This window comes from Gallinula chloropus, assembly GCF_964237585.1.
Source record: "Gallinula chloropus genome assembly, chromosome: 5".
Taxonomy (NCBI): Eukaryota; Metazoa; Chordata; class Aves; order Gruiformes; family Rallidae; genus Gallinula; species Gallinula chloropus.
Genome location: NC_140090.1, coordinates 10,869,469 through 10,884,751, shown reverse-complemented (window position 1 = coordinate 10,884,751; position 15,283 = coordinate 10,869,469). Strand labels below are relative to the sequence as shown.

General features: G+C 49.3%; 1 protein-coding gene across 1 annotated transcript in view; it reads right to left on the bottom strand.

Moving 5' to 3' along the window:
- ITGB5 (integrin subunit beta 5) overlaps positions 1 to 15,283 on the bottom strand; it is a 60,377-nt gene that overhangs the window by 8,878 nt on the left and 36,216 nt on the right. The window lies entirely within an intron of this gene.

Sequence of the window (15,283 nt, the reverse complement as noted above, 5' to 3'; positions counted from 1 at the left end):
GAATTTCCATGTTGACCTTTAACAGGAGAGATGTCACAATTTTCACTGCCTGCATCAGCTTGGAAGAGTGGCCAATCCTGCAAGCACCGCGAGCTCCACTTCTGGAGCTCACCATCCATCTCCTGAAGACTGGAGAAACGTGGTGAGTGGGACACATTTATTTCTCATATGGGCATGACAAGAGTCATCGCACTTCTCAGCATCTACCTGGAACACCAGAGATCGGAATCCACTCCATTCTTTTGCTCAGGACCAGAGAGGAGCCCCAAGGCAATGTGGCAGGGAGTCTCTTGGTGATGGTGACCCAGAGCTGAGGTTTGCAGCATGCAGAGTGCTACCTGGTACTCACATTTTGCAGCAAAATGTGCTGCATGTTTCCAGTCTCAGCTCTCCTATGGTCACATGCAGTGCTGGTGTGGTTAATCAGTCCCTGTGCCATGTAAGAGCATGCCTGCAGGAAGCCTCCACCACTACGTCCACGATGAACCTAGGCTTTACTTCCTAGTTTCATTTCCAAGATGAAAATGAGTCCTTGAGAAGAGTGTTTTACAACACCTCTGCTCCAGCAGAAGTCTCATAGTGCAGGACATTACCCTCAACTTTAACCCCCTTGAACCCTTTGAGCTCGCATGTTCTCTATTGAACCTGATTTGTGAAGCCAAAAGACATTAATTATGTTCTCCAAACATAACAAGAGATGTTTTCTTCTGTTCCCATCCCTGAAATGAGACGAGCTTAGCTGCTTAAAAGATCCGGATCTAACTGGGAAACGAAATGCTCCCTCTGAATTTGATACCACACTTTCCAGCCAGCTCTTGATTGTTGGGGATCTAACATGACACATGTCAGGAAGGCTGCAGAAACAAGCTGGGAGGGTGTAGCAAGGGAAAACAATGCTTCTGGGGAAGCAGAGCAGTCCCCAGACTAAGTTTGGGCTGGTCTAGGATCCAGCAGGGCATGAGCCACAGGGTGCACCACTGCTTGGAGTCAACCTGTTCTCAAAGAAGCTACTTACAGGTCCCAAGACCGGCAGCCCACCTCGTCCCTCCATCTCTCTTCCAGCCCCAAAATACATCCCAATTGCACTGTTGCACCCCAGCTGGGCTGCACCTCTCACACTGTCACTCAGACAGCTTTTGGCAAGATGTCCAACTGTCCTCGTTTCACCCCAGCCGCCTCTGCCTCTCCCCTTCAGCTGCCCGCCGGGATGACAGCCCAAATCCCCTCTGCCCTCACGTCAGCACCGCGCAAACCCGGCTTGGCAGCCTGACACCCGTGCTGCGTACGGCAGCTCCGGTCCCTGAGCAGGGTCCTTGCCAGCAAGCCACAATCAGGGGACAGCTTCTGGCAGAAGCTTCCAGCCTCTGACCCCGATTTCATCCCAAGCTTCCTGAGCAGCAGGCTGCAAAGTGGGACCCTGTGGTGGCTGCGGGCTCGGCAGGGCAGCCTGCCTGCTCTCTGTGATAACAGAGCTTTGCCTTTTCGGACTGCGCCAAACCACTGCGGCACCAAGAGACCTGAAACTCAACGCACTAACGGCTCTGTCACTAGGTCTTTTGGTAGAAAGTGATTTTTTTTCTGAAGGCCCCTTCTTCTGGGGATGACAAAATTATGCAAAAAATATTAGCTTTTGTTTGAGAGAAACAACAACTGATCTCAGCTTTTATGAGGATTGAAAAGGGGTCTGAAAACAAGCTTCTCCGACGCTCCTTTCTTTTCCCCACCTTCTTGAAAATTAAATCGATGTGCCTACCACACCAGAAAAAATAATCCTCATCATTTTAAAGCCAGTTTCTTAGTTTCTGAGCACTCGGGAGGAGAAAAAACATACTGCATTTTGTTCCAGTTAAATCAAACCACGGAGTTTTTGTGCCTCCATGCTCACATCCAGGCTTTGGGTCAGGACCTTCTCAAAAAGCTGCTCTTTTTGTAATTTTTGGTTATTTGAATAACTACTTTGAAAAAAAAAACCAACAAAACAACCCATCAAACCATAAAAACCCCCACAGGAAAAACCATCAGGAGGAATAAGTTATGGCAAGCATTTCCAGATCCCCCAGTGCCATCCCTTTAACGAGCCCTGGCCACTGTGCCCATGACCCGAAGAGCCCCAGCGCCATGTGTTGTTTGTACTCCCAAGAGTTGGACACACTGAAAACAGCAGCTTAGGAGAGAAGAAATCAATCCCTAACAACACAGGGCACCAATCAAGCATAATTTTTACACCAGACCAGCCAATCAAGCACCCGAAATCTGCAGGAGAGGCTCAGGGAACAGCACATTTTGAGTGGGAGGAGGAAGGGCAGCGGAAGAGGATCTGAACACTTGGAAAACGTAGACCTTTCCAGTTGGGAAAAGGCTAAGACACAGTGCCTGCTAAAGCAAATAAATCATTGACTTCCCCACTAATCTCTTTCCATGACTCAAAGCAGCTGGCGCTGCACATCAAGAGGCCAGGCAAGGCAGCCTGCCCGCGGCACAGCTCAGGTTCACGGCACCGTCCTGCTGCCAGATGGTTGGCACTAGTAGGAAGTCAGGGAAAGATCAAGAAATTTTAAATAGTGGGGATGAGCTTAGGATCCATTCCTACACCAGTCTGACAGGGAAAAAAGGGGCAGCAGGCTGGCAGGAGCATCCTCATCCTGGAGCCTGCCGAGCACAACCACCTCCTTGTGAAGAGGAGGTTACCATATAAACAAAGTCAGACAAGCATCAAGGGTCCAAGGTTTCTGTGGAACCTGAAACACATCCACCGACCGCCTCCATTCACACCAGAAGAGAGCTCGCTCACCCTCATTTATCCAAAACATTTATCCACAACAAAACAAGAGGCTAGTCATAAGTAAATAAGTAAATAGAGCTTTTCTGTATGTTATTAATACCAGACACTGTGGATCTCTGCATCTTCCGTTGCTTTCATTTCGATGGATATTTATATCTCAAAGCGTGCGGCTTTGGCCAAGAGTCTGCTTTAAATAGGCCTTTATTTCAATCCTAGCACTGGCTGAGCTCACCAGTCATCAAAAACAGCATCAGAGACGCAGCCTAATGAAACCAAAGGTGAAGGAATAAATACATGCCTGAGCTGCTAATTCAGCCCTGGGTACCACAAGCCCCATCACCAGCCCCACATTGCTGCCAGCATCCCCCACGTTGCAGCACTGCCGTTACCAAAACAACCCCAACCCCTCTCACTTGGCAGCGCCTGGGTTAAATGAGAACTGGGCAGGGAAAACAGGGCGTTGGAAACTGCTGTCTCATGGAGGCAGCTGAAAGTGATCTGGGGCAGACGGATTTCCGGCAGCAGCCCTGGCCAGCCTTTCTTCATTTTCCTTCTCTCGGCTGCAGGAGGGGAGCTGAAACGCAATCACGAGATATGGCTGATGATCCACCAGAAAGTCAAAACTGGCAGCCAGGAGTCGTTTCCTGTAGGAGATCTAAAGCTGCATTTCTTAAAATAAAGCCTTCCTTTTTTTTTTTTTTCTTTTTTTTTTTCAGTAAGCTCAGCACTCCACAGATCTCTTGACTTTTGCTGAGGTTAGCACCCCAGCTGAGCCTGCCACAAGTGGCCTTTTGGACGGAGACCCAGAGCAGGGAATTGGAGCTTTTAGGTCCTGCTGCTGACTGTACTACTGATGCAGGGAGCGACACGGGGCAAGGGCTGCTCCTAGACCCTCCTAGAGACACTTCATCCCGAACAGGGGCGGTTGGGATGGGTGTGCTGGTTCCCTCTGAGACGTGGGTCCAAATACCACCCACCACATTGGGCACATGCTCAACTGTAGCTTCATCACCCCTTAAACACCTGACATGGAAGGCACTGCAAAAGCTGCTACAAATCCATATTATTCCTGAAACCAGGAAAAATGGGGGGGGAAACCCTCTGTTTTTTCCTCTCCCTGTGTTTCCCTCCAATCCTCTAACTCACAAATGGCTTTGTGTCACTGTCCTATCCCACCAACCTCAACCCCTTCTGATGCAGGTGTTTACTGGATCTCCCATGGGATGCACCAAAGCCTCTCCCACCGCCGCGGTGCTCCTCTCTCCAGCCAACTCTTTGGTTCATTGTGCACAATATGGAACTTCATCTGCAAACCCCTTACAGACAGGTTGCTGTGCACAAAGCCCCCTCACTGCAGCTCCTACCATTTGTTTTCTTTCCACCCAAAAAAGCCTGACAAAGAAAAATGCCTGGCAAAGAGCCATTTCCACTTGGCTCTCCCAACCCTGCCCAGATACCACCATCACCCATGGGTCCAGAACCAGCACCTTCTCCCCCAGTTACATACTTCTTGACTCACATCTTATCTCAGGTCTGCTTACACAACTCTACATTTAGCTTTCATCTTTTGTCACGGTGGAAACTCTGATAGATTTAGGAAGATGAGGGGACATATGGTGACCATATGTTCAATGACTTGCAGAAAAGCTATAGTGTTGCAACCCCTCCACCAACACATGGTGCCTCCAGGAAGGATGCACCCTGTGCTGATGCCTGAGCAGGCTCCTACTACTTCCTACCACCCAAAAACCTCCGGATTTGTTCTTAAAATAAAACTCGGCTCCAAATCAAAGTTGCACAATCCCAAATGCCTGCATTCTAGGGCCAAATTCTATGGTTTGGGCCCATCCTTCAAACGAAAAGCAGGCTAATTCCCATGCTGCAGAAGCCCAAACAGGCTTAATGTCCTTTCAGCTGGACCTTGTTAAGAGAAGCGGGCTCTGGAGCAGAGAAAGATTCTTTCTCTGCATAATCCAGTGCCGTGGGAGCCTTGCCCAGCCCTCTGTTTGGATGCAAACACATAATCTGGTGCAAGTTCACCGAAGGTCCATGGTTTTGGAATGGGTTTCTCCCTTTCCAAAGAAGCTGGAAGAAGTTAGAATTTCATTCAAAGGAAGATGAAAGAAAAAAGGAGAAAGAACAAACCCACAGCCCATTCTGCACTTCCCTTTCAGGCCAATTGTTTAAATCCAATTTTTTAAACCAAACTGAGCAAAATCCATGAGTTGTCAGTGCATGCCCACAGGAAATGCAGAGACCCAGTTTTTCACTCACCTGCTGGCATGAGACTTTCCTCTGCCTCTAAATCCCAAATACAGCATTCATTTCCCAATGTTTATTTCAGTTAATTACTGTAATCAGTAGGACCCAATGCAAACACCAAACTCAGTGGGGTGCTGGCCACAGAGGCTGAGCTTTTAAGCGAGTTCATTCTAAGACCGTCTTCTCTCTTTGGGGAGCGAGTAGGCGATGCACTGTGTGTTCAAAGTTCATTTTGTTTTCCTTCTGGAGCTTTGTACTCTCTGAAACAGGAGGTTTCTGGCTGTGTGAGGGGATGGCTGCAGCAGGATAGGGGGTTGGGTTGGGTATGCACATGCACCATCAGATGACACCTCTGGTTGTGACCCACACGCTGTGCCGCTTTAAGAGTGGAGACCCATAGACAGAGCTCTGGCTCCAGGAAAGATGTCCAAGACGTCACTTCTTTATTCTTTAATTCCACACCCTGGCATTTAATGCCTCATTAGCATGCATTAATGCTTGCAAAAGGTCCTGCTCAAGGACAAGGAGAAACCCCAGTGAAAAGAGGCAGGAACAGCAGCACTCTGTGAGGTTTGGTCCTCCAAGGAGCTGCTGCCAGATTCTGGGAGAGCTATAAGACTTTGACAGCAATAAGGACCCTGGCAGGGGGAAAGGAGGGGTAAGAAAAGACAGCCTTGCCCTTTCATGCCAGGAAGGGAAACTCTGGCAAAGCAGTATTTGATCTGCTGGGGAAAGAAAGTCCAACTCAACTGCTCTTGTGGGGTGAACAACTGACACAAGCCCACGGCAGGGCAGGCAGAGCATACCTGCTGCCAGAAACACAAAGGAAAACAAATAATTAACACAGCACTGAGAAGGAAATGTGAATGGAGATACCATTTGTGTTCCTGTGAGAAATCCATGCAAAGATCATAAAATATCTCCAGCTGGAAAGGCCCCGTAAGGATCATCGAGTCCAACTCCCAAATAATCAACCATATTTAACAAGCAACGATGTACCAGTAATGCCTGGTGGTGTACTACCCCATACTGCTTTTATTTATTGTGAAAGAAACCCAGAGGAGTATATACATCAAGCACAGAGCATCTTAGCCAAGCCCCATCTACCCACATGAAATGCAGCTGTCCCTGACCTGGAGCTCAGCCGCTGCACCAGGGACCTGGGCATTGTGCACGCTGCCAATACAAGCTCTGATCGTTCTTTTGCAGGTCACTGGTGGGAGGTGAGGGGCACCCTGAGCCCCCTGCCCCAGCCCAGCAGCCGTGGGAGCCTCTGGGGATCGGGAGCCTTCTGAATGCATGTGGAGCAGGCCGGGGAGGCACACAGGCTCAGAGGAGCGGAGCGCATGCCTCAGGATAAAATTGGAAAGAGAACAGAAACCAGGTTAAAGGGGAAAAAGTAAATTCATAGGGGAAGCAAAATAGATTGGGGAAGGGTGGAAATGATACTCTGGGGGGAAGTAGGAGGGAGGTTTCTGGAGCCAGTCAAGGACTGGAGATGTGAGGAAACACATACACTGAGTCAGCCCCATGCTCCTCCAAAACACCAGCAAGAGTTTGCATGCCAGGGAAATAGAAACTTCATGACAATGAGATCATGAGATGCAAACACTTCTCACCCAGCTCTCAGCCCCTCTCTGCACCAGGGCTGTGAGCCATGGCTCCTGGAAATCAGCACACCAAGAAACACACGTGGCATGCCACTGGATTTGGTACCTTGAGGCAGTGAGATCTCAAAGCCACTTCTTCACAAAGAGCAAAGGACTGTCAGGAGTGAGAGGTGGGCTGCACATATGCCAGCAAGACAGCTTTAAGGACAGGTCCCTACTGAGGCAGTAGTTTATGAGTTGCCCATCTCCCTCAGTGTAGGGCTGCCAAGAGGAGGGAGCTTACGCCCAAGCCAAAGCCCATCAATGTGACCCAGAAAGCCTGCATCAGTAGAGGGGGTTGTCCTGGGTTTGGTCAGGATGGAGTTAACTTCATTTGTAGCAGCGGATGAATGCTGTGTTTGGGAGTTAAAATGGGAGTAGTGCTGATAACACCCTGATGTTTCTAGTTGCTGTCAGACAGTCAAGGACTTTCTCAGCTCTTCATGAGAAAGGAGGGGCGAAGCCAGGACAGGTGACCCAACTGAACAAAGAGAGTATTCCATGCCAATTATGTCCTGCCCAGGATATCAGGGGGCTGACGGGAGGAAGGCCGGGGGCGGCTCCGGGACGCGCAGTTCTTGGGGGACGGTCGGGTTCTGAGACGGCTCTGGGTGGCACGGCCTGAGTTGTGGGTTCGGTGAGAAACTGCATTGTGTAGCAACAGCTCTAAAGTCCTGTTAGCATTGTTATATTGTATCTTTCTGTTATCTTAGTAAACTATCCTTATCCCAACCCACGGGCCTTTTAGTTTCTTGGTTTTGGGGTTATTTGTGCCTTCCTCTTCCCTTCCCTTGCCTCTCACCCCCCCCCTTCCCTCTTTCCCTGGTCTTTTCCTTTAAGGAGCAGGCAGCTGCGTGGATCTCAGCTCTCAGCCGGGGTAAAACCACGACAGGGGTGTTCTAATAAAAGCCCTCCCTGGCTTCTCTGTTACAAAAAACAAGTCCAGTAACAGGTATCAATGATCACCAGGAAAACACCGTTTCCTCGCCTTGCCACAGCCCTCCAAAATAATAGTGGTTGATGACCAGGAACTACATGCTTGTAAAGAAAAGTCACACATCCCACTAAAGAGGGATGTTAACACCAGCCAGCTGCTCACACAGCTCCCGCTTCTCTGCCCTTACAAGTTATATGGGAGCCCAGGTTTGGGTGTCCCTGCTTCCCATGGCAGAAGGTGCCACCCCGGCGCAAGGCTGGATGCAAGCACAGGACACCGCAGGCTGCCCACAGCACAGCAGGTAAGCTCATCCCACACACATCCCTGTGGTTTCTCATCCTCTTCACGCTGTGTAAAGAGCGGAGAGTTTCTCAATCACGTTCCCCATTAAAGGCTGAGAGGCTTGGAGTGCTGCTCTCAGAGCTCACTGCCCCCGTAAGGCAGCCAGACCCAGCCTTTTGGGAAGCAGCCTGGGATGACCCCAGGGTTTGGCCATCAATTCCCATCACCTGAGTGAAATCTAAAAACCCAACACCCCACAAGTGATGGCAGTAGCAGGTTCCTCCACAGTTCCTTCCCTGCCTACAGAAACATCTTCCAAGTCACCACTTCAGCAATCATTCCCTGCCTCCCCAAAACGTGGCAATGGCAGCCCCCACGCTCTGCAGGAGGTCAGGCAGGACTATCAGCAACTGATATCAGAAAAGACCTGGTTTATTCAAACATGCTTCAGGAAAAAGAAAGAGAAAGAGGTTTTCCTGATTTGGGGGTCCAATATTGTCATGCAGACAAAGGACATTAGACACACAGCCAACAGCATCTGCAGGGTGAGAATGGCATCAATCTGGGCAGGATGAAGGTGATCCAGCCAATCCCCATCACAGGTCTCAGTCCTGCCTGCCCCTGCTGATCTCTACCTTTAGGCTGATCCACAGGATACGAGTAAACAGAGGTGACCTGAACCTTACATTTCTCTACACTGATTCACACGGTGAGCCAAAGTGGAACATGCACAGCTCTGCACTTTAACCCTGAAAAGGGAAGAGGACAGGAGAGGTCCCCCATTTGATTAGTTTCTTACTAAATGTTTGCAGTCTATATATTCTTGTGGAAGCCAAAACCTTTCACAGGTGAAGGGGAAAGTAAGCTGGTGGGGGGATTCCCACCCAGGTATGGGTGCTCTACCCTCCGTTCATCCCCATCAGAGGTTTATATTTTCCTTCTATACAGGAGGATTTTATTGTTGTTTCACACATTTCTTTCCAGGTTTGCAGGCATTTCAGGGCAAGGGCTTCTGCTGAGCAGCTTCTGTTGGTGATGAGAGCCAAGGCCAAAGGGGAACACAGCAAGGAAAAAAGCTTTTTGGCGACCTCTAGGATAAATGAGCAGCCTGAGTGACTCTTGATCACATCTTAAAAAGAGAGATGCTACACAGTCCCATCTCCTCACCACTCATTCTGGCCATCAGGTCCCTCTGGGCTATGCAGCAGCTCTGTAGGCAGAAGGACTCAAGACACTTGAAACCAGGTTTGCTGGCTGCTGAGGAGCAGTGGCCACCCCCTGCCCTATGCAGCCTGGCCACACATTCACGCCTCTGCTTTCTAGCCCAACCTCATTTGCTCTGCAGCTCTTTGGTGGGGAAAGGAGACCCTTGCACTCCTATAAGCCACTCTAATGGTAAAAGGCTTTTGGCTCAGAACCCTTTACTAAGTTCAGCTCGCCCCAAGCTGCCCTCCCATGCCCCACAGCCCCAACAGCACATACAGCCACTGCCTGTCCCCCATGAGCCTCTCAACTGCTGCTAATAACTGGGACCGCTAGTGAAGCGACTCACACCATCAGGTTGCACAGTGGTGACCCGAGCTGACACCGCATCTTCTGTCACCAAATAAGCCTCAAAAATGCTGGTAGACGTGTGCAGAGCAGGATTGACCTGGAGGGCAGCCACCACTGAGGCAGAACCACACATCCTCCACAGATGCATGGCTCACGGCTGCACAAGCACTTACTGGCAACCAAAGGATTATTTTTAACTTCCATGTCTTACCCAGTCCTTTTGCTTCTGCCTAGTAAAGCAGGGTCTGAAGGGCAGTGCTCAGATTCCACCTTTTTACACAAACTCAATTAAAAAAAAAAAACCCAAACCCTGAAGATAACAAGACTTGACATGACTTTAAAGAAAGCTTTGCAGAAGTGGTTCAGGCTCTGTTCCCTAACCTCCTTCTGCCACAGGTCACGCTCTTCCCTTCTGGCAAGGGCTACGTTTGCTTAATGCCACCCCGCCTTGGCACCGCTGCAGGCAGTGGGCACAGCCAAGCACCTCTTCTTCCCCAAACTGCAGGAACCCCATCATCTGCACTTTAGAGGTCAATTCAGTAGTATCCACTTATTTCCTAACAGCAGCTTCGAAGATTTCAGTCTTAGGCTGTAGGAATGAAGGGAATTAAGACAAGAAACGCTTATTAAATCTGAATCACCTTTATTCTCACAACTGAGCCTTCAGATGCCCACCAGCATCCTCCATCCAGCCAATACAATGGGGCAGGAGAATAATAACTATTAAGTAAGCGTGGGAAAAAAGTCTATTTCCACAAGATACGTCCACAGGGACTGTGGTTTGTATCTTAGCAGAGCCCACCAGAAAGCCCAGGGTGGAGACACCAGGAGTACCATCAAACCCGAGCGCTGCTCCCGAAGCGCAGGGCTCTACTGCACAGCCAGAGACCACCATCGTCCCACCAAGACCTCCCACAATCTGCTGAACACTGTTAACGGTGCTCAGGACAGGGAACGCCAAAAACAAATTGCAGAAGCAGGAGTGATGCTGCTAATTGGAGGCTGTGTTAAAAGAAACAAAAAAGGCTGACCTCACCGGGCCTCAGCACAGGCTAGGAGCCCACAGTGCTTCCCCTTTCCATAAAACCAGGAAAGGGAAGAATTCAGAAATAAACGCTGGGGACTTATGTGTCCTCAGCAGTTTTTGAAGTGGCTTCTGCAAGGCAGCTGGAGTCCCATCGCACGTCAGCCTGGCTGTTCTATGCAGAACGAGCCGTGGCTTTTCAAGGAGCTGTCACTTCCTAAATCCCACTTCAGAAGCCATCCTGGCACTTCATGTACTTGCAGATTTGACTCCTGATGCTTTACTGCTGACCTGAGCTCTTTTTGTGTCAGAGGAAGCACTGGACTGGCAAGTGAGGCCACACTCCCAGGTCCTGTACTCGAAGGCATTGCCAGCCATGTCTACCCAGGTAAGATGCTCTCAGCTGCCTGAGAGCTAGAGAGAAGTTGCAGGGCTTGATACCCAATTGCAAAGCCTTTATATATCTGATTTATTGTCTAATGCTAAAAGAATGAGGAAGGAAAACCATGAAAGCCACAAAGCTGAACCAACACCAGCAGTCAGAGTGCTGGTCAGGCAGCACAGAGTTTTGAGACAAGATCCTTTGTGTTTTTGGGGGAGAAACAGCACATAGCATGGGAAGTGCTTCCTCCTTACGCTTCAGTAGCACTTGGAGGTGTGATGTTCCCACGCAGTCTCAACACAACCACAGTCCTGGGCTGAAAAGTGGCACAATTGACACCCACACAGGGAGCTGGGTAACAGTGGTGATGGTTAAGGGGAAACTTCTCTAGAGACACCAAAGTCAAGATGATGTTGTACAACATGGCATCTCTCCCCTTCCAAAACAGGTCTGCAGCACTGAAGCTAATGAAGCTTGGCCTCTGGTGAGCCCGTCGCTCTTCATTAGCGGCAAACTGTGTGATGTCCTCAACTGGGGCCTCCCCTCTCTCTGCCCACCTCTTTTCACTGGACCTTCAGGAATGCAATTAGTGCCGAGATGTTTCCTCCTTTGTCAAACTGCCTGGCAGGCAGCCAAAGGGTTCAAAAGCTGCTGGGCCATGCAGCCAGCTGCCCCTTCCCCAGCCTGTCTGCAGGCAGGAGGGCATGCTGCAAGCAGCAGGGCCCTCTTTCCCTCTCCTGCAGCCACCCACATTTCAGAGTAGAGGCCAGAGCAGTGTCCTGAAGGCATCAATGCAAGAAAGCAATTTCTCTATCCAAAGAAAAACTGGGAGCAAAGCAACTTTGGTAAGCAACTGCTTGCTTTGTCAGAGCATGAAGGTCTGGATAACCCCATTGCATCTCGTTTGGAGCACTAAGCACTTCTGTGAGACGTCCCCAGCGTGCCTTCCAGCATCTGGGTTAATGGTTTGAAACAGCTTCTCTGGAGCTGTTAACTGGACTCAGGAAGCAACAGAACAAATGCCACTTCTCAGTGACTAAGCAGCACTGACTAAGAGTTGGATGTAACTGGAAGGAACATTTATGACATGTTATAAATGATGCCTTTTCCTGCCCATCTCACAGACACAGCAAGCACATTAAACCTCCAACTAACAGGAACCAAATTCTTGCCTCTCCTTAGATTATCCCCCACCCAAACTCTGCTCCTCCATTTCAGGAGGGCTACAAAAGGACAGGAGCCACATGCAGTGCTGTCTGCAGTCACCTCTCCTCTCAACCCCTGACAGAATGAGGTGACAATATTTATAAATGGACCTGGGAATGAAAATGCTTTTGCTGACCAAAGGTGTCATGAGACAAGGAGCTCAAAGGTCACTCTGTGGCTTTCACTGGGATGCCTGAGTGCAATCTGCTGCCCAGCCCTGCGTTATGGCAGTGACTCAATGGGGACAGTTTTGTCTTGACCATAAAAGGAAGAAGTGCCCAGATTTGTTGGTGATGGGCTTGTGGTGACCATGGCTCAAGGCACACAAAATGCCCTGCAAGTTTGCAGGTGTAGATTTTTACTTCTCTGCTTGAAAAAAACCTCTGTTTTCCTCCTCGTGTTTCCCCAAACGTTGGGTTGTAGTAGCTGTTCTCCCACCTACTCCACCCAGCACAGGCACTCAGAGGTTCACAGTACTGTCTTGTTCAACAGCTGGGGCAGATGTAAATGCATTAAACAGGGGACACCACAGCCCACGGGCTAAAACTGAGGTTGGGTTCCTTTGGGACAAAAACACTGTTCAAAATACAGCCATCAGAAATGCACTGAGAAGCACTAAGTGCCTTCCACACTACCAGAAGATTCATTCACAGCAGTGATGATCCCCCTCACAGGTCCAAGCCAAGCAACTCCCAAGCATGGGCAGAGATGAACAATAATCTGCAACAAACTGGCAGCTCCCTACATGCAGTTTTATTGGTTCCTGCATTTGCTAAAACCTGTTGGTCACACCTAATGGTGGGATTCAGCCTGTGAGAGTGATGGGCACTGGGATGCCAAGACCTTTCAGGGACAGATGTTGTGCCCAGAAAAGACAGAGAGAAGGTAGAGTCTAATTTCTCCCACTTGCAAAAACAAGGCAGCAACTCGACCCCACACAACTGCCTCGGGGGGACATCCTGCGCCCAAGGCATGACCCAAACTTCCCCAACTGTCAAGTCTGCATGTGCTGGTCGACAGAGATTCAGTGCTGAGCTAAACACATGGTCTTTTTTCAAGAAGGCCCCATACGTAGGGAGGAGAGAACACACACCTGCTGGAAGCCACCAGAGACGCCTGTGCAGCAGAGGGCTGTTTGTTAGGGGCAACTTCAGGGACAGCCCAGCTGCACAAGCTCAGATGCTTTTGGTGGGCTGGAGAAGCCCCAAGCCTCTTAGGCTAACAAAATCCCTCAAAATATGTCATCAGCACGGTACTTGCTACAGCTCAGATTTTAGCATCGTAACTGCTGGAATTTAAAGAAAAAAATAAAAAAGCAGCCAACCAAACAAGACCAATGGCATAGGGAGACCCAGCCCACCCTCCAGCCCACCCCTGGAGCAAAGAGGAGGCCACCTGGCCTCAGCATACTCCCTTTTTTCTTCCATTGGAGGACATTAAAATTACTTAAAAAACCCCTCTGGCAAACCCCAGATGAGCTATGCTGCTTTTCACAGCACCAGAATCCCTCCACAGGGACAGAAGAAAGCAGGTGCAGCAGAAGACACACAGCTTGTTTTCCTGTGGAGTGGCCAAGCTTTGGCTCTGGCTCTCCTGATGAAATGGAAATTTGAGCAAAGACGTATCCTTCTCTTGCAGTACCAGCCACTACACCAGTAACTGCCAACCCCTCTTTATAGCATCCCTGCCCAGCTTGCTAATAAATACAGTCTTTTTGGGTGGGATGATGTTACCAAAGCAACGTGGTCATATGGAGAACACCCACACAGCATTGCTTTTAAGTACTTCCACAGCTGAGTTTATTTTTATCCCCTGTCTACCTTAAAATATACCTTTTCCCTGCTTGCTCACCCCTCTCTGCTCCTGCACCAGCAGGGATATCTCCAGCCCTCACAGTCCAACAGTCACTATTGGAGGTGGCACCGGCCTTTCTCACTGCTCTGTGGTGAGGAGCCACAGTGTCATGCTAAAAACCAGGGTATCACCTGCCCCATCTTCAGCAGTGCCAAAATATCCCTAGCCAGGCTACAGGAGAATGAGCATGAACATCCTCTACCCAGATAACAGCACAGTCGTCTCAAACAGCCAGAAACTTGAAACCAAAAGCTGCCCCATCACTTACTGCCCAGCCCAGAAACATGCAGGGTAAGATAAACAGCAGGGAGAAAGCCACCACTTCTCCAGAGAAAACATGGAAAGTGGCTATTTTTCTAAGCTTACACTTGTTTTGGAAATTTTGTCCAAGGTTTTCAGCTAAAGAAATATCTTACTAACTTCAAAGCAGGCAAGTTTTAAAGAATAATCCTTTGCCCAGCTCTGAGAGAATTATGTCTGATGGCTAATCCAGGCAATTACGTGCAAGGTAATTTATGTGACCTTGGTCTGACAAGGAATTAAAGCCATTTTAGCAAACACAGCTAAACTGCCCCTCTAGCTTTGCCTAAGCAAAGCTGACAGGCTGGGTCTTTCCCAGCAAGTTATTTTTTTCTTTTTTTCATAGCAGACAGAAAAGTTTGTATGTAAAATATCTTTAGGGAGTACCGTGTCCAGTTCTGGGCTCCCTGGTACAAAAAAGCCAGGGATCTCCTGGAAAGAGTCCAGCTGAGAGCTATGGAGAGGATTTAGGGCCTAAAGCATCTCCCCTACGAGGAAAGGCTGAAAGAACTGTGGCTGTTCAGCCTTGAGAAAAGAAGACTGAGGGGGATCTGATGTATGTTTATAAATATCTGAAGTGTGAGAGACAGGAGGAAATGGCCAACCTCTTTTCAGTGGTCTGTGGGGACAGGACAAGGGGCAGTGGCCTCAAGTTAGAGCACAGGAAGTTCTGCACCAACACGTGGAAGAACTTTTTCACAGTGAGGGTGACAGAGCCCTGGGACAGGCTGCCCAGGGGGGTGTGGAGTCTCCTTCTCTGGAGATATTCAAGACCCGTCTGGATACCAACCTGTGCGACCTGTCCTAGGGAGCTGCTTTGGCAGGGGGGGTTGGACTTGATCTCTGGAGGTCCCTTCCAACCCCTACAATTCTGTGTGAGTCTGTGATCCTGTGAATCTTCAGCACAGATTTTCTCTACTAAGTAGCAGACCAAAACACCACCTTTCCTTTCACCTGCACTGCACCACTGGATAACAACAAATGCTTCATCTCTAAAAAAAAGATTGTTTCTGCCTGTGTGTGGAAGGACGTAGAAAAAAAATCCAACCTA